Raw genomic sequence first — 19,015 nt, forward strand, 5'->3', positions numbered from 1 at the left:
CTGCTATACAAAGAAAGAAAAAAAAAAAAAAAAGAAGGTGAGTGGGGGATGCTTAATCTGCTGGTCTAAAAAGCAGGTACTGCTTTTATGGCTGAGAGCTGTAACCATGAGTGGTGCAGAGGAGGAGGAGGGATGGTGGTGTGAGTGCCTTTCAGGCCAGCACTCCAGATGCTGAAATAAGCTGTAGTTAATGTTCACTGCTTTTCAGGCTGAGGTTTCTTTCCACAGTTTGGTTTTTTGGTGGGGGGTTGTTGTTTTTTTGTGTTTTGATTTTGGTTTTTTTTTTTTTTTCCCCCGAAGGTTAATTAAAGGAGATGTTCTCATAATACAGTTCCTATTTCCCGATACAAAATCTTCACTCTTCCTGGTCTAAATGGTAAGCATTATCTACTTAATACCAGCAAATTTGCCGGTAAAGCATAGCTTTCAAAAGCATAGTAGACATGCCTCATTAACCAAATGAAGTATTTCACAGAGATATAAAAGTACATGATTGACACATAGTGTGCAGTCAACGGAAATAGTATCCTGCAAAGCTTTCAGCAATGTGAGACCAAATGCTGCACTGTGCAAAGTTCAAGGAACAGAAATAATGGGCTTCATTAGAAGAATCTAGAGTACACTGATCCGTCACTGATGAAAACCCAGCTGAACACTAGCTAAGAACAAATGGTGGTTATTTTGTTTCTTTCTGAGTATCAGAGCATTTTGTCTTTTAGGCCTCAGAGTGTGGTCCCCACAACATAGGAGAAAGAAGGGGTTAGATTAAAAAAGCCGTGGTTCGCACTGCCCAGGAAATTGGTCTTGGATCTTGCCCTCCCTTACAAGCACCCCGACCGACCTTTTCTACACGCTCCGCTCCTGGTGCGCAGCAGCACTCCCACCCAGCAGGACGCAGCTCACTGCCCCTGACCAGAAGAGCTGGGCAGGGAACTGAGCCCAAGAAAGGTGCTGACTACCTGATTAGAAATCCTGATTAGAAATCCACACTCTTGTAGTAATGGTAGTCAATATCATTATTCGTGTGGAGTTTTAATTTCCTCAGCATCTCAGTAACTGTGCACATTTTGGCTCTTCCATATGTCCTTTAGTCTTTTTTTTTTTTTGAGACTCCCTAATGCATAGAATCATAGAATCATTTAGGTTGGAAAAGATCTTTAAAATCATCTACTCCAACCAAGTCTGAGAGCACCAAGGATTTTTTTTTTTTAATATACACTTACAATCCTTTCTGAACTTACCTGAGTGGAAGCTGTGTAAACCAAAGGGAATGCAGCCTGATAGGATACGTGGGGCAGTGTTTATCTCAATGTAGTTTTTGATCAATGGAACTACACTTTTCATTTCAGGGAGACAGAGAAACTGTTATTTTGGATAGCAACACATTCAGGCAAATGGAAACTGCAACTGCTCTTCTGCAGCTTTAGACATCTTCAAGAGACAGGCTAAGATTGTTTACGTGAATATTATTCCTTTTTACATCAGTTGCAGTGGTTAGCTGCAAAGTACCTCTTGGGTACTTTGATTTCATTTGTTTCAGAGCACAAATCAGGTGTATTTAGCAAATCCTCTAAAATTCAGTTGTATTATCTTATTTCATTAGCCTTTCTAAAATGCATTTTTACTGTTACATTTTAAAGAGGATTAAAATTTCCTAATATAAATCACAATAGTCTCTTTAGTTATGGTACATCTTAAGGTTTACACAGTTTAAACTATTTAAATGCTGATTTATGTTGCCTAAATTATTCTATTAGAGCTGTTGAGAGAGTAAGGCCAACATCAGGATGATTTTGCTGCCTGACGGATTGGATACAGACCTTGTTTAAGACCTGGTTCTTTCTCAATTATTGTCCAACATCTGAACCAGTGCTTATCTTTTTCTCAAAAATTTGAGAACAACTAGTGACAGATGTAAAATAATAGGAAACCATTAAATTGTCATAAAAATCTATTTGATAAAAACCCCCAGTAGATGAACTCTCTGTATGTCACTGATACCTGGAAATGCTAGTGGGCCCTATTCTGCCTTCCAAGAACCTGATCATGAGCTGCCACTCAAGCATATCTGAAATCCTTAGATTTCTTCCCTCCATGCTGTCATTCTGCTACAGACATTTATCTACTATTTTTTTCTCATATGATTTGAAATACATAGAACACTCTCACTTCCAGAAAAGACTGTTACAGTGACTCCGCAGAAGCTACCCTCTTTTGTAAAATGCAGTTGGGGTTGATCAGTGAAACTCTCAGCAGTTGTGTCCTCTCTTTCACATGTGCCCTGTTTATTCTAAATTACAACTTTTTCTCAGAGTGAACTATGGAGGCTTGCACAGAAAACAGCAAGGAGACCAGCAAGTCAGCATTAGTTGGGGCAAAATGAGGACATGCATGTTTTTCTTCGGATGGAGATTTTAAAGTCATTGTAAGTGGCTTATGTATAATTCCTTGGATTTATTGAAAAAGTTGGTTTTAATAAGGTGGGTGGGGTAGAGCAAGAATGAGGAATCTAGTGACAGTTTAGCCGCAGATTTTCTGGATGATCTCTTCATGGTCATGTGTCAGGAGTTTCAGAAAGGGCTTGGGATTTGGGGTGTCCCAGTTTAGAGTCCCACTCCTGATTTTAATTTTTGTTTAAATTTACTTTTTTTTTTTTTTTTTTTTTTTTTTTTTTTTTTTAGGAGGAACATTAAAAAACACTGCCTATTTGGTTTAGGTGGAAAAAAAACCCTGGTTCTTTTGAAACCAGTCAAGCACATCTTAGCCCAGACTCTTGGTGTAAGAAGGTAGTTTTAGAAATTCCCATTTTGTTGTTTACTTATCCATATTATGGACATAGCAATGCTAGTCGTGTAAAGCTTTTGCATCTCCTTTAAGGACATTTAGTTCTGCTTCATCTGAAATTGCTATAAAGCTGTGAAAGCTTGAAATCAGGTGTTCCTATGTTTTGAGCCTACAGTCAAGCATTTGTACATTAATTTGAATTTTTAACCCATGCATGTTGCAAACTGGTTCACAGTGCACTGAGAGTGGAGGCAGATATGAGAGGTATCTTAAGGACAACTTCTCAGTGTGCCAGTTGGGTGCTCTTCAGATGAGATTGCTCATGAGTACCCATTTGACTACACTTTGCTGGCAGGAGCAGGGGAAAGGAAGAGCATCACAAACCCTTCATCTCACATGCTAGAGTTGGCCAGTGCTGAGCATCCAGAGACATGGATACAAAGGAGAGAAAGGGATATGTAACAATTACACCTGTGACTGTTTGCCAGCCTCACATTCCTCTGGCTCTCCCAGGGAAATGATTCACTTTTGTCATGGATGGAGTGATGCACTTCACTCGCAAGAGAAAAGCAACAATATATTTTGTTGATTTAAGAGAATGAGTTAACAAAGTTCACTGATAAATGCGACAGTGGTTTAACAAAATTCAATGGCAAGGTACACTTGAGTACTTACAGCATAGAAGACAGGTTCAGACAAAACAGTCAGGGAGACCCTCCCATTGAGCCATTAGGTTCAGAAAGGACCCCCTTGCACTCCAAACTCCTTCTCAGAGAGGAGTTTAGGTGCAGATAGATCCAGACTTAGTCCCAGACTTGATCAACAGTTTATGTCTAAAGGATTATATGTACGCAATCAATCTTTTATATCACTTAGCTAAGATTTCAAAGTTTCAGTGCTCTTATTCCCAGTTCAGTTACTGAGTATCTGATGTGATAAGGATTATCCCAGCCTTGAGTAGTAAACTCGAGAGGAGTCCCTACTCAAGGGGAGGTCCTGGTGTGCAGCCTGCTGCACTATTTATGAAGTAAGATAATTGATTTACAGCCATATTTGCATACCAGCTGTATTTTGGTTGGTGCATGGTCAACTTGCCCTCAGCTGTTGAGCAAGATTAATGGCCTTTAGCTGTTGTGTCATTATCTGTCTCCCTAGTGTCCAACTTAAGCTAGATGCAGTCATCATTGACCACCACTGGTTGATATGGTTTAAGCAGAAAAGGCAGGAGTGTGTGGGAGCACACTTCCACAACTTCTGAACATGCTGGGTCATGGCAGTATAACAGTAATTCCTGAGGCCATGCCACTTGAATCTCAGCAAACGGAAAACTTTGGCTTTGTTGACCTCCTGGGTGCATCCTGATCTTTGGTTTTCCTCTTCTCCTGCTTCCCAGCCACATATTTTGTGGATATTTAATATATAACCGTGTATTTGCTATATATTTGTCAATGAAGGCAAAGTCAAGGAAGCAAGATGTAGAAATAAAAGTAGTTTGTGATTATCTGTAGGAGTATGTTTTCTGCTCTGGATTCATCATTTACTTGTCTCCCAAGAAAATTCTTGTATCTTCATCTTTGCAATGGATAATTTCACTGCATTTGAGGAGCAGACATATAGGTATATTCCTCATCACAGAATATAAAGAACATTAAGAGATATTTTAGGTCCAAGCCTTGTAGATGGGGACAGATATCTTGCATCTGAGCCTTTTTTATTTTCTGGAAGTCAGCATAGAAATTGGAAGATACGTATGATGTCCTTGTGGTGACCAAGTTAATTCTTGAATTCACTTGGTGTGACACTCCACGTTACACAGGGTTTATTACAGACTCAGAATATCATCTTCAGGTAAGTGCAAGTGGTTGTACCAAGGGGACTTCTGAGACAAGGGCAAAATGACCACCAGTAGGGAATAGTATGCCCTACTTTTAGGGGACAGAGCATGCTGGTTCCTGCATTGTTGGCAAGACAACATTTATAAACTGTATACTGGTCTGACCTGTAAGGATTGAACATGTATCTCAAGACAAACAGGATTTACACCCAGCTGAAAAATTTCTTTACTTTCTTCTGCCTTTCCAGCATAAATGTGTTTATTCAGATGCTGAGTAAATTGGCAGTTGTCTAAAAGAGAGCAAGATAAGGATGCCCAATAATGACCATGAAACTGTCACACACTTTCCAAGTAGGAAGCTGTGTCCTGTTCACTGCATGCCCAAATCCATGGTGTTTCTTCACGGCTTCATCAGGATGTGGAATCCCACCAGGACCAACTCTTAATGCCTGCTTAACCAGTGAGGAGTCTGGAGCTTGATGCCACCTCCCATCATGAACTTGCTGTGTATTTCTTGGAAAGTCTTAAGTCACTGCAATGCATTCTCTGTATACCTGTTAACTCCTTTAGTTAGTTAGCTCCCATAACCTGTCAGTCATGGCTAATGATGTAGTAGATGGCAGGGAAAATGGATGTCTGTCCTTGGAAGACATTAATCAATCAAATCCACTGAAGTGTCTCTTTTCTCTGTTCTGAGCTGAATCTTTATTACACCAGGCTCAGGAAATCTGTTGTAGCTGGGTAAGCATGATGATAGCTTTTCCATAGATTTTAATAATTTCACTCAGAAATTTAAAAACATAAATAAACTTATATATATATATATATATTTATTTTTTAATTTTGTGGAACAATTTCAAGTTTGAGGAAAAGGGGCAGGGGGGAAAGGTGGGCTATGGATTTTTGTGTGTGTGTTTTAGTAGAAATAATTTCAGCCCAGACAGATCAGTGGATCATGCTACTCTGTAAGCAACCAAAATGGCCAAGGAGTGAACTCTAGGACACCACTGTTAGAGCAGTTGTTATTCCCTGCTACCTTGCTAGACATGAGTGAGAGGGGAAGCAGGTATGCGTGTTGGTTGGATCTGGAGGAATTCTTTATAATGAAGCTAAATGTCACCATAGGTTAAGTACAATGAAATGACGTGGCATTTTCCCTTACTCTTAATAAATAATGGTTAATAACTGACTAGTTAATTCAAGTGTTAATGCCATATAATAGGAGCTAAGATGGTTCAAACTAGTTGTAAGGAGCAACAATCCATTTCCCATTATTTTGCTAGTTTACATGCAGTGCACATATTTGTCATTCCAGGTAGTTGTCAAACATTTAACAGGAGTGCCTTTATTGAACACCCGAAAATGTCTATTATTTAAGGGGGGTTTAAATTTAATTTTCTCCACACACCCCCACTAGATCACTCTTAGACCTTCTATTTATTTTTACAGATTACAAAATTATGTAAAATTAAATTGAAGATGGTGTTATGCTGCACTTGTTAAAATCTGCTGGACCGCGAAGTAAACAGAAATAACTAAATGTCTCCTTTAGGCTTCTGCATCTTTTTTTAAACAGTCTTTTACAAGGAACTGCAATTGGCTGAAATTATTGCATTTTTTTAGCAGTCTTTAGAGATCTTATAGAGAGCAGTGATGTTTCAGAAGTGCTGACAGAAAATAATACAGGGTTTCACTTGTCTACTAATTTGTATCCTTGGCTTTTCTAGTTTTTCTCCTTATAATTTGCACAGCATGGTAGGTTTTGAGACTTCAATTACACCAATTCTAGTAACAGCCTTCTTTCCTTGACTGGACATAATGCTGGAGAGAAGGAAACATTTTTTGTTTAACCAGAAGAAAAGAGGTCCTTCATTTTAGAAAGAAATTAAATATATACAATGCACATTTATGACTGGGAAAGAGACATAGCTCAGACCATTGCCATATTTAGGCAGTTAAATAGGCAAATATTTGTGTATTGCATTAATAAAGGAGAAGGCATTTTCCTGGCTTATCAGTCTAGTCTCAACAATAGAAGTCACATCACAGCAGTAAACACATGTATGAAACACTTTCAGAGAAACCAGTTATTTTATTCTCATTCCTGACAACACTTTTTTTCCTACTTTTTTAAACGTTGCTGCTGTATTTCTAGCAAGCACATGAAAGGAGTTAATAGAAATTATTCAAAGGAAACAGGCATAACCTTACCTTTCCTCTGGAAATCAAGAGCAAATCCAAACTAATTATCCCAGGTATAAAACCAAAGCATTGTTATTTAGCTTAATTTGTTCCTCTTCTGGTGGACAGTAGAAACTGAAGATCTCAGCTGGGTACAACATGGCCCCTTTGCACTGAAGAAAGGCATTGCTCTGTCATTTTATGAATGGCAAGCAGGCCCTTTTAACACCCTTATTGTCCAACATGTTAACATGCATCTTTGTGTTGTCCAGTGAAAACACAAAAAATAAGTAGGATGTGGCTGCCAACAGTAGTAAGTCATAGGCTATCTTCATCATAGAAGCCATAGGCTCCTCACTCCTGGAACACTGGTTGTCGCAGAGGTGGTTATTTGCCATAAAGGTAACTGTCACAAAATCTGAGGTTGTGATGACTATTGACTGTGCAGCCACCTGTCACAAGCCATTATTGAATGCCAGGGGAACATCAGACTCTAAGGCGCGCACACTGTAAATTCAGCATCAATTTAGATTTAAGACAGGACAGCTGTAACAGACTCTCTTGTAGCAAGTCTTTCCATACGCAGAGTTTATGCGTGGCTAAGGATAAAAATTATAGTCGGTATTTATGGAGTACAGGTGAAATTTAAAGCTGCCACAATAATTTTTGGCAAAACCAAACCAAGATGGGGAATTTCCATCTACATGTACACAAAAGAATGTGAATGATGAAATGATGAATCTAGCAAGACGAGATTTTGCATCTGAACTAAGATTTGAACAGCGGAGTCACCTCTAATATATGTTTACTTCTGTTTTTTTCTCTATCTCTGCTTCAGAATTTTCAAAGCTCTAAATTAATTGTACTTTACTTCCTTGTTTATACAAAACATAATGTTTACACATTGTTTACACGTGTTGCAGTCAAGTCAGAATAATCCCAAAAGAGTCTTGAAGGCAGAGCATGCCATACAGGTGTTCGGCAAGTGCTGCCTTTTTTTTTTTTTTCCATCTTAATACAAAGATTGAACTTCACCCAAGCTGTGAGACTGGCCTTATTCTCTTTGCCTGCTTAGAGCCAGTACTGCTTTACTGTGCTTTTAGGGAATAAAACAATCAAGACTTCCTTCTGGCAGCTGTTGGCAATGCTCAACAAAATTACTGGTGTTCCTGGAAAGCCATGCATAATACTGCACATTGGGGAGTGCCATCTACTGTAAATTTTTCCTCCCAGTTATACCAATATGAGTGCCCAGCAAGAAAGATAATTTCATGGTGATTCTTAATTCTTGCATTTCTAAAAATGTTTACAGGTTTGTCAGACCTGATTGTTTCCACATAGTACAATATATTTTTTTTCTTCTTTTCTCTAGACTTTTTGACCTAGCTCTCCTGCAGGAAATTTTATAATCAACTTCCTAATATGCATGACAAATCTATTATTAAATAGGCAATTATCATATTACAAATTATAAAATGATCATATTATGTTCTATTAGTGGTTTCTAATGGAAACAAAAGCTAGAACATAAAGCTGATGAAAGTCAGTTAACATACTATGACAATTAAACCCATAATCAATCGGCAGCTGTTACAATTTGCAATTTGCAGTTTCATTGTGATAAGCCTTACCTATCTATGTAATATTCTGGATTGATTTTTCCCCTTTTCATACCAAATAGGCCGCTAGAATATTCCATGCAGCCCCTGACATTTTGCAGAGCAGTTTCTGCTACCAGTTCAACTGTGTTTTTAACAAAGCATTCAATGTTTTATGGAATCTGGGAGACCTCTTTGGCCTAACATTTCAGTTCAGAGTATGCGCTTACTTTGCAACAGTCACTGTCCACTTCATTTTATACTCGGGACTGAGTGCACCCTCACCTGGTTTGCAGATGACACCAAACTGAGTGGTGAGGTTGATAGCTTGAGGGAAGCGATGCCATCCAGAGGGATCTTGACAGGCTTGAGGTGTGAACCCATGCAAACCTTATGAAGTTCAACAAGGCCAAGTGCAAGGTCCTATAACCGGTTTGGGGCAATCCCTGGCGTCAATACAGGCTGGGGGATAAATGAATTGACAGCAGCCCTGTGGAGAAGAACTTGGAGATACTGGTGGATGAAAAATCGGACATAAGCTGGCAATGTGTGCTCACAACCCAGAGAGACAACCATATCCTGGGCTGCATCAAAAGAAGCATGGCCATCAGGTCGAGGGAGGTGATTCTCCCCCTCTGTTCTGATGAGACCCCACCTGGAATACTTCATCCAGTTCTGCAGTCCTCAGCACAAGAAAGATATGGACCTATTAGAGCAGGCCCAGAGGAGGGCCACAAAAATTATTAAAGTGCTGGAATATACCTCCTCTGTAAAGAAAGGCCGGGAGTGTTGATGTTGTTGTTCAGCCTGGAGAAAAGAAGGCTCCAGGGAAACCTTGTTGCAGCCTTTCAATATAGAAAGGGGGCTTATAAGGAAGATGGAGAGAGACTTTTTACCAGGGCCCATAGTGACAGGACAAGGGGCAACGGTTTTAAAGTGAAAAAGGGTAGGTTTGGGTTGGATATAAGAAGGCATTTTTTTATGATGAGGATGGTGAGACCCTGGAACAGGTTGCCCAGAGAAACTGAGGATGCCCTATTGTTGTTTTTGAGGTCAGGCTGGATGGGGCTTAAAAGCAACCTGATCTAGTGAAGGATGTTCCTGCCCATGGCAGGGGTTGGACTAGATGATCTTTAAAGGTCCTTTCCAACCCAAATTATTTTATGTTTCTATGATTCTATACTTTTCACATGTATTTTTACCTATCATTAAGGAGTATATATCATTTTGGTATCAAGATAACTGATCAGAAGCGTTCTGGGACTGCTGTGCAGCAATAATAATTATCTTAAAGATATGAAACCCTTTTATTTCCATGAAGATTGAATGCTAGTGTAGTAAGGAACACAGCTAAAGACATAAAAGTTTTAAGGATAAGTAAGGTAAACATGTCATCATTATGAAGAAATGCATTATTATTGATATTAAAAAACCCATTGATTATGCTGAAAGAAAAAAAAAGAATTTTCAAAACTTGGAAAGTCTTTCTCAGCTGTGTGTTACCCTGTGACTGCCTGCCAACAACATGATTAAGATTTATTCTTCCAGACGTAATGAGTTGGAGTAAGTTTCTTTTACTGTGTAGACATCCTGAAATATTTTAAGTTCAATGAACTTCGAATATTTCATGCTGTTGCATAAGAGCATGCCAACCTGTTACACATAGGCTTCGTATGTAAACTTAATGTGGCTTACAAGAGCCATACACTAATCCTGTATTTCAACCTTAACCGTCTAATCCTTGATTCTGATAGTGCATCACAGACCCATTTGCAGAGCACAAGGAGATGTTTTTGCGATTGTGCTATCAGTGCCTCTGGGATGATCATAAAGATTAAATCACTGAGAGACTGAATCAGTGATGTAAGAACAAAGGTTATATTTGAACCTGAAATCTGAAAGTAATATAGACTGTGTATAAAAAAGTATGCACAGAAAATAATCATTTCAACTCAATGCATTTTTACAACAGATCGTTCTTAGCTTTTAAGTAAGTATATATGATTCTTTGCATCACAAAGATGTTTTCCATCCTTGAGGATACTTAGGATAGTTAGACATGCAGAGAACATTACGGTGGTCTACAATCTTGTTGGAAAATGAACAAATACAAGTTGCAAGCTGCTATTACTTGCTCTACCTAAGGAGAGACTGGTTTAATGAAAAATGTGTTTCAGTTGGGAGAAAGCATAAAAATACAAGCATGGAATAAATGTACAGGTTGCTAACATTTGGGTTCTTGTAGAGCTCTGTTAACAACTTTCAACAGTTCTTTGCAGAGCTCTGTTAAGTATTATCAATAGTGGCTAATAGCAGCCACCCTGCACATGTAAAGTCTTTATTTTGGGGGATGAACTTGTGTGAAAATGCTTCATTTCCTTTCTCTTAGATAGCATGAATAGCACTGAACAACTCTTTCTCATCTCTAAAGATGTTTGCAGTTGATTTACAAAATTCTGTGAAGCCTGAGGGTTTTTTTTGTTGTAGAGCTTGTGTAACCACTAGGTTACATGTGCAAAGGTACAGACAGCTATTGCCCAGCGCTGGGCCGGTATGAAGACAGCCCTACCAGTGACTCTGCAGAGGCATGTGAAGCAGTGTGCTTATGAGTGATGAACCTGGAGGGTTGGAGACTCTGCTTGCATTCAGTGTCACCTGCTGTGCTGAAGCTTTACAGGTGTCTTTTATTAATCTATTAGCCCCAGGATGGCACAGTTGACCAGACATGAGTTCACTGACCTTTAGTTTGGGGGAGGATTAGAACAGTGGGTGTTGCTTTGAGGCTTCTCTGAAGAAGTCCTCAGGGCTGGTGTGTTGCACCTGCCCTATCTGGCCATTCAGAGGTCCTGTCAAGTGCATCTGGATCCAACATGTGAAGTGTACATCCACATGCTTTTTATGAATAAGGATCTCAATGGGGCTTTGTACACCTCCCTTTTAAGCAAGATATGAAGCAGTGGGAGGGTCTGTGCTGCAGCACACTGTGGCTGTAGCCCCCTTCTATTTAGGCAGAAAAAAAAAAGAAAGCTAGTGATCAATTATCTGTTGGCAGGTCTTTGTGAGGATTTGTTGGGGGACAGTATTCTGGGCACAAGTGCGTTTGGGCAACTGCATTATTTCGGCCTAAATTTGTCCCTGTGGTTTCAGTCATAATTGATATTGTTCACTTTGAAATTGCTGTGTGCTGCTGCTGCTGTGCACAGCTGAGCAGCTGCTGCCTCTCAAGACAAAGGAGGCTGCACTTCAGGACGTGTTGAAGTGATTTCTGATTGTAAAGCATTTTGGGGTCCTTCAGATTAAGAGGCATTTTTACCACTTCTGCAGCTACTGGCATAAAGGCAACAGACAAAAAGTTCCCTGAAGCTGGTACAGACAAAACTTGACTTGAAACAGAACTTCAGTAGGTCTGGAGAGTTTCAATTCTTCTTCAGTTTAATCTGTAGGCTCTAATGGCCAGGGTTTATACATAATTCTCTTTAGGGCATGCTCCTAGTGTAATTAGTGACAAAACCTGACTTTAATTAATGAGCAGGATAAGGCTTTAGGGATGGTCATGCAGCAAAACTTCTCAGGCTAATGAATTGATTTCCACTGAATTTGCTATAAATATAATATCATTAATAATGAATTGGTTCATTGTAAGGATATCAGTAGACACTAGAAATGAGCAGATGTTACATTTTTTGCCTCAGAGGCAAGTATGAAGGGTTGTTTCCCCAGTAAGTTCTTTAACGATGTTGGCAGAATTTGTAATGAGTAATGTAGCAGTGTCTTGGACAGACATAAGGATTTATAGCCATGATGCCTCCAGGTCCAGTTAAAGCAATGGTCCTGCAAATGGAGCACCTGGACACTCATCTCACACAGGAGACAGCTGAAGGGTCCTAAAATATTCTTGCAGGCACCATCTCTTTACCTTTCCTGAAAGTTATCCCTGCATAGATAAGGGGTAGGTAAAAGATAAAAAGGTCATCCAAAGCAGCAGCAATATAAAAAAAGTCTAATGAGCAAAAGTAATTATTTGATGAGGAGACTGGAGCTGGCCCCAAGCAGATAATTTCAATACTCCCATTGCCCTTTAGACTCCAGTGCTCCACAATGAGAAAGGATTTTCTAAAATGCTACACTGCTATTGGTGACATTCCCTTTTGGAAATGGAACATCCATAATGCAGTGCTTGGACTTTAGAGGTTGTGATGTTTCATGCCTTGTTTTTCTTATTTTATAGACATTCAAAAGTCTGTAGGAGATGTCTCCATTTGTGTCCAGACTTCTAATTAAGAACTGAAGAGACCTCAAAACAATTGGATGGAAAAAATCAAAATGACCATTTTGGTTCTTGTAAATATTCTGTGAGCAGCACCCAAACCCTGTTCACTGTGTATTCTCTTCTAAATGGGGTATATTTGAAAAGGTCAAGCTTCGGGAAGTTCAGAGGACTGGACCTTCCCATTGGAGATGGAGATGACAGAAACTTTGCTTTACTTTTGCATAGCTCCAGTTACAGACGAGGAAGGATTCATGCAAGTCACACTTACAAACTTTGTTTTCGAGACTAGCTGAAAACCAAAGTTACCTTACTTACATGCTGACATATATATGTTTGCATATAAACTTACATTTACAGGAATCAGCAGCTAGTGCTGAGTTATCACACCCTAATACAATCATTGCCACAGCAGTCCAGTAGTGCTCTGTTGATTTCTTCCTTCATTAGAAATCTCAAAATGCCCTTAGAACTACATATCCACATTCCTGCTAACAAAATCCACTTTTTCAAGCACAAATACTTGCTTTTTATGTGGAAAGGACCAATTCTCTAAACTGCAAAAAAATTCACAACCCCAGTGGATTCCACTGGTTATGGGAAATGACTAGCAATTGTGAAAATCAGGTCACTCTCATTCAGATGTTTGAAAAATACCCTAAGTATCCAATATCTAAGCATGCTTGTTCCAAAATGATTGTCATTAAAATGTGCCATTCTATAGGCATTTTAGAGAAAAAAAAAAAAAAAAAAAAAAAAAGAAAACACACAAAGATTTATCACAAGTGAAAAAATATGCCTTAAAATATGGAAGTCCAGTTAAATTCCCTGAGTTGCAGTCATTATTAGCAACTGAGAAGAATAAGGAAGAAAAATAGGTTGATTTCCATGTATTTATTTAGATTTAACGAAGAAAAAAGATACATCCATCCAAGGCTGTATGTTTCTACTATCATTAACCACGCAATAGATACATTCACACAACATTACATAATTGTTTCAACAGAAACTAAGGCAACCAGCCAGCTACATACAGGGAGTCCTGGGGGACAGATGAAGAAGTAAAATAAGTGCCTATGAATACTCTGGAAAACAGTAAATCTCCACTTTTTAGTAGCATAGCATTCCCATTTCTAGCCAATATGAAGGGCAAAATGCTTATCCAATCTTATAAACTCATTATGATACAAGACTGAATATTCCCTGCCCTGATTATTTTAAGTGTTATTTTATTATGTTGTTAAGTGGTCAGTGTTACTCCGGGTGGCAAAGAGAACTTTCTGCTTCGGAAGGACAGAGAGCCTCGTTGATTGTGCTAACAGCATCTGACTGAAGGTGAGGGACATGCAAACTTAGTAGGTTGCTGTGGAAGTAAGCCAGCATGCAGAAGCAAAGAGGTTTGGTAGAAATCTTCAAGACACAAGAAGAGGATGTGCACAAGTAATGGGTTGCATTTATTATGCATTTTTGTGTATGTGGGGGGATTTTCAGGTATTACAGTGTACCGAATGCATTCAGAATGCCATATATAAGAATGCAAATGAAATATTTACCTTACCAAAACATGCTTAATGACTTAAGGATTCAATATCAGTTATCTGGAACTGAGTAGTGCTGAATGCTGCAGCAGGAAGATATACAAATGCCATGCAGAGTCAGCTATGCAACACTCTGCCTGACCACAGAAGGTGATCAATACATGTCAAAAGCACCAAGATTGATAATGTTTTGTGCAGCTACAAAATATGTCCTCACACTCTTCAGTTGTTTTGCTACCGAGCTCAGCACACTGAGGTATGGTGTGTCAGGGAAATGCACTCTCAGTCTTCTGCGCAACAAAAACGCAAGTGTGCAGATTTGCTTTTTCCTTCTGATCACAGTATTCTGAAGTCAAAGATACTTATAAATAAACCTCTTAGGTTGGAAAAAAAATAGATGAAGCTATGAAGTAATTATTACAGCTATAGTAACAATTCTGAGCCTTATAAATGAATTCTTTGACTTATTCTTTATATCAACAAAATTATTTAAATAATTCTTTATATTAATATTCTTCATATTCCTTATATTAACAAAAGAAAAAAATCTTCATATATTTCCCTTTTCTTTTGTAAGTTTTATGAGAAACTGATAAGGTTTCATTATGGGAAAGAGTTTTTGGATGTTAATTCTCTGCTCATCTGCTTCCCCAAGCCCCTCAGACATTAATTAAACTTTTATAGCCATTCAAACTAACATCTAAACATTCCAACTCTGAGCGGCTTAAGCACAGCCTCAGGCTATATCTGGCCCAAATCCACCGGAATGGCTCTATGCCTAATCCTCTGTTCCAGCTATTGACTGTTCTTGACCCTTTTTTCTTTTACTTTTATCATCTATTATCTTAAGGGAGCTTATTGTGCCCTGGTCCCATTTTGCCCACTGGCATAACAAATTCTTATTTTTTCTGTACCCCACATTCCTGTGACCAGGTTGTATTCTTCCCAGTAACACTTTCAGAGACATGAAATTTCTCGACAGTTTGACTTTTTCAAAGTTACACGATGGGCGACGGTAGCTATTTAAGCTTGTGTTTCCAGATGGCATGGGATCAATAGATGGGATGTGACGCACAGCTAACTAGATATTTGGCCTTTGAAGAGCGATGTTGCAGATCCTTAGTAAGTGTTCCATGCCTTATTGTTTTGAAGGGAACTGTGTGCTGATATTTGGTGAGGGAGGCATGCAAACCACCAAAACTGAAGAACATTTGGGCTGAGGTTTGCTGTTTGAGTCTTCAGTGTGTCACTATCTCCCACTACATTTTATAATTCCAGCATCTAGATGTGCTATGACTTATATGGATGTCTCAGCTCCCATTAGCGTCAGTGGAGTTTTAGAGAGTGATTCAGCAACTTTTAGGTAAAAGACAGTTATTCAGATACCACTGACCATGGGACTTACATCTCCATCGTGTGCATTTGGGCCTTAGACAAGTAACATGTACCTGGGGACACCAATATTGCAGACAGGTAAAATTAAGTCAGCTCTTTTGTACATGGGTGTAAAAATCTACCTACACACAACAGTTGCATGAAAAATAATCTTTAGTGGAGAATTGAGAAAATATTTTTCAGCAAGTGGAGAATCCCTCAACTATTTGGTTAATGTTTTCTAGACATATGGTTAGCTCTCATCTTTTTGCCAGTTGAACATTATGGAGTTCTTCAGATTTATGAACTCATTCACAAATATATATATATAGCAACAAAATAATACTGCTCTTAGGACAAAGCTGTTTTATTAGCACATAATTTGGGTTTCTGACAGAAAACATACCTCTTCTTGTGAAAAGAAGATGCGGTCTCTGACCACCAGTAGATTCCAACAGGAATGGTGAGAGGGCTGTGATACTCTTAGGAGTCATTAGTCCAAGAGCATTCAGATTTTAGTAAGTATTAACAAAAGGATTTTTCCATGTACATTGATTTATTTTTTGTCTCATTTTCTAAATCTTGTTTTTGTGTGTGGCAGAAGTGTCCCTTGTTTAGATGCTCCTCTGAAAAAAAAAAAAAAAAGTATTCTGTTTTCCTTACTTGTCAAAGTGTTTCTTAAACTGTGAAGTAATTGATGACAGTATCCATGATGCTGGATTTCTGAGGAGGACATAAGCTCTTAGCAATATTTAGCAGTTAGTGTTGGCAGTGGGACTTCAGACAACTGTACTACAAGGAGCATCCCTGAATGGCAAGATGAGGTCAGTGATAGGGAAGCCAAAAGAAGATCAAGTCCCTGTGCCTGAAGGTCCACCTGCCTTCTTTGACAGAAGGATAAGATCTCACCTAGCATTGTAACAATTATGTTTAAAGAAATATTAAAGATTGTAGGGTTAAATCAAATTAAGCAAAGCTGTAGCTATTCAGCAGCTACAGAGAATTAAGAATACTGACTGAAAATTTGAAACCTGAATTCAAATGGCTCGGTTTGCCTCAGCCATTTTAGATCAGTTAAAATGCCTACCAACAGTTAACAAATACCTGGTACTCCATACAGGAGTGAAACTTTGTTATAGTTAACAATAGTAATTATGATTGCTTTTCCGGTGTGTAACTATGCAATCATTACACTTCATTAATCACATTCAATAAAGAGGTAGTGCTATTTACTAGTACAGGCTGGGAAACCTTAACAGCTCCACTCTTCAGAGATTATTTGTATCCCCAAAAGCACCATTACCCTTTTTACTCCAGGCTCTTACCAAAGCAGGAAACTTCAGGTTTAATGTTTTGTAGTTACATTACCAATTACTAGATGTGTCAAGCAAACTCTCCAGTATTTTTTAGTACCCAATATTGCAAACTGTTTATACATAAAGCTAATAGTTATGATTATGTTTAATGCTCATTCTACATTCAGCAAAACCTAAACAAATGAGGAGAGAATGACTTTGTGTGAAACCTAGTGGCCAAAAGCTACAGGCAGCTCTGTTTAAAAAGCTTGTTACTGAATACTGTCAAGAACAGGACGTTAAATTTGCACAGTAATAGTACTGAAGCATAGAGAACTGATTATTTAGATCACTCTTCTGTTTAGAAGGGGAGGAAAGTCAAATGGTGTTTATCAACAAAATGCAATTTTTATGAGGGTTGAGCATTAATTCTGGATCCTGACAGTTTGCAGTTCTGATACACTGAAAAAGCTCTTAGATAAGTCTGGCAGTTGCCAAAGCAAATTAAGTAAGAAAGAAAACTATAATATTTTACCTGTTTCTGGAAAAAATAGCATGAAATTATAGAGGGAATGCTGAAAGAATTTCCCCTCCCCCACAGTCCTAATTTTTGTGAAGATTAATGGTGAAAGATCTAACAGAGCCTCATTAGGTGCCAAAAGAAATGGCATATATGTTAATATCCCTCTAGGAGCCATGGCTATGACTCCAGGAAATTAATTTATAATTCATTCTAATATGGTTAAGACTTCTTAGTGTTTCTTCCTGGATATTACAAGACAGGCTCTAAATATCAGAACTTGCAAAAACTATACAATAAATAAGATCAAGCTGTTCCTTGCACCAGAGAACTAGTATAGAAGCTGTTTTTTTTTCTCTGCCTTCTTCTGTCATCTTCATCTTGCTTAAAATACACAGTAAGAGCTCTGCCAATTGGGATGTAAAATGCCTTCTTGATTGTAGCATATAATTAAAACTTCCCTTTCTGCTTTTTTTTCCCCACATCAGTTTATAAAGGATCTACTTGAATTTGAGGCAAAAAAAGACATCTGGCTTCATGGATTTGTGTGGGCTGAAGCTAGTTATATTCCTTTTTTTAATATATATTTGTACTGAGTCAAGCCTAAAATAATGAACACTCCCTATCCACTAGAATTTATTTCTTCATGCTGAGAGGTGAAATAAATTCTGCCATGATCACTGAAAACATGCCAGGACCATTATTGCATGTTGCGTTACTTTGGCCTGTTACCGAAAAGATCATAGTCCTACACAAAAAAAACAGCTCTTCAGTATGAAAAAGATGAAACCACCCCAAACCCTTTTCTTCCAGGTCCTGCTTGTGGCTTTATTTAAAAAAATAAAAGAGGTTAAAACTACTACTACTACTACTACTACTACAGCAGCATGTTGTATGAGAGAGAGTTTGTAATAAAACCCTGCCTATTTTTCAGGTTTTAAAATGCTAAAACATTTTTACTGGGTCAACATCATCACAGCCGTGCATTTATACAGTGTCCTTGCCAGGAGTCACAAGGGTGCTTTACAATAAGGCTTATTAAAAATTATCAGTATTTAAGAACTGTTAAAAGGAGCAGCAAACATATTTCTCTGATGTAGTTTGAAATGCTGGAAGAGACTGGGCAGTTTTAAAATAGTGGTGGAAAGTTTAAAAATTCGATATTATAATTAAAAAAATGCATGAGTTCTTCATGTCTTAAGGTCATAGGAGGGCAAACAAAGCAGCTGTCCAATTCTGGTGGCAAAAGGAAGCTGTAAAACATGGACAGTGAGAGCTGACGAGGTAAGCTGGAACAGACCTGTCCTCGCAATGCCACCATTCCACTGCACCAGTAACAGAGCAGCTCCTTGTGCTCAGAAGTCACGAAGCACATGGAGTATTTGAGAAGGATCTGGTTTATTCTAAATCCATTTCCCAGAGTAAAAAAAAAAAATGAAATGAGAAGATTTTATGGTCTGCTTCAAAGATGGTTTTGCTTTAAGTCTGTCAAACCTTGGTGAGCATCAGTCTGGACTGGGTGAATTTTGTTGCTTGGCGACACCTGGATGCTTCGTCAAGCAATGAACTGGATCTTTCAACAGCCTTTCTAAACCATTGGGATTGGGATGATTACAGTCCCTCA

At 38.5% G+C, this 19,015-nt stretch overlaps 1 protein-coding gene across 2 annotated transcripts in view; it reads left to right on the plus strand.

Annotated features, from left to right (window-relative positions):
- Nucleotides 1-19,015, plus strand: part of FRMPD4 (FERM and PDZ domain containing 4) — a 407,661-nt gene that overhangs the window by 30,834 nt on the left and 357,812 nt on the right. The window lies entirely within an intron of this gene.

This window comes from Athene cunicularia, assembly GCF_003259725.1.
Source record: "Athene cunicularia isolate RWA chromosome 1 unlocalized genomic scaffold, athCun1 chr1_part1, whole genome shotgun sequence".
NCBI lineage: Eukaryota > Metazoa > Chordata > Aves > Strigiformes > Strigidae > Athene > Athene cunicularia.